Below are 1,330 nucleotides of genomic sequence, written 5' to 3'. Positions count from 1 at the left end.
AGCCCCGGCAGCCTGAGCCAGACGCCTCCGTCATCCGGGAGCTGGCGGACACGCACCGGCGCTACGCCAGGCGGGCGGCCGGAGCCGGCGGCTGCGAGCCCGCTGTCGGGGCTGATGCRCTGCTGGCCTGCATCGAAGCCTGGCTGCAGGTCTCTTGGGGACGGCCGCCGCTGCGCCCAGGCGACGCCGGGACACGGCGGGAGAGGGAGCCCATGGGAAAGGCTCGGCCGCTGTGGCCCCAGCTGGCCAAGCAGCCGGCAGAGAGCTGGCTGGCCCTGCCGGAGGGGGGCCTGTGGCCTCCAGTCCCCGAAGCCCTGCAGATGACGGGGCTGGAGAAGGCGGCTGCGATGCACAAGGAGAGATGGGCCGAAGCAGTCAGCTTGTCCCCGGCCAGGCTGGGCCAGACGCAGCGCCGCAGGCACCAGGAGCCCCAGCCTGGTCTCTGGCGAGACGGGAAAGCAGAGGAGAGCAGCACAGACAAGCTCCTGGCGCTGCACCAAGTGCTGATGGAGCTCCGGGACTGCCATGGGGCCGACTCGGAGGCCTGGCAAGAGGCGCTGACCCACCTGCTGCAGCTCTACCGGCTGCAGTGCCCCCGCATCCGCTGCATCTTCCAGTACCTGCTGGCAGGCGAATYGCCCCACGTCCGCTACATCTCCGGCAAGGCCGAGCAGCTGGGAAAGGAGCCGGGGGTGCCGGGAGAGCGGGTCCTGTGCCAGGTGCTGCACCCTGCCGGGCCGCGGCGGGCCGGGCCACTGGCCTTCTGCCACGTGGCACCGCTGAGCTACCGCAACAACATCCACGTGGCCCAGCCCTGGGGGGAGGCCGTCTTCGGGGCCCTGGCGCTCCAGTGGTACTCGGAGTGTCCCCCGGAGCCGGGCACGCTGCCCCCGCTGCACCTCGCCCTGGACTGAGAGCCCCAAGGATGAGCACCGAGCCCGGCATGCTCCGGCTGTCCTCGTGCCGCGCTGGGGACCGCAGCCTGCCCGCTCGCTGGGCATCTTGCAATAAAGTTGGCGCTGCGCCCCAGCGATGCTGTGCTGCTCTGGGTCACGTCTCCGTGAGCCCTGGTCCCCCCTGCCACATCTGGCACGTCCTTATCCACGCGCCTCTTCCTCCCTCCGCCACGCAGGGATCTGGGATTTGGGGATCGGGGATCGACCCACAGGYGCCTCAGCAGTGGCTTTAATCCACAGGGCTCTGAGGGCTGGGGAAGGGGATCTGCCCCACGGGAGGCGCTGGCTTCGCTGGGCATCCTGCCCCACCAAGCCACCCCTCAGGGCTGCCCGGCCCCAGCACCGCTGGGTGTCCTGCTGTCCTGCCCCACAGC

The sequence above is a fragment of the Apteryx rowi genome, unplaced genomic scaffold (genome assembly GCF_003343035.1).
Source record: "Apteryx rowi isolate R43461 unplaced genomic scaffold, aptRow1 scaffold_1377, whole genome shotgun sequence".
NCBI lineage: Eukaryota > Metazoa > Chordata > Aves > Apterygiformes > Apterygidae > Apteryx > Apteryx rowi.
Note: the sequence above shows the minus strand (reverse complement) of the source record.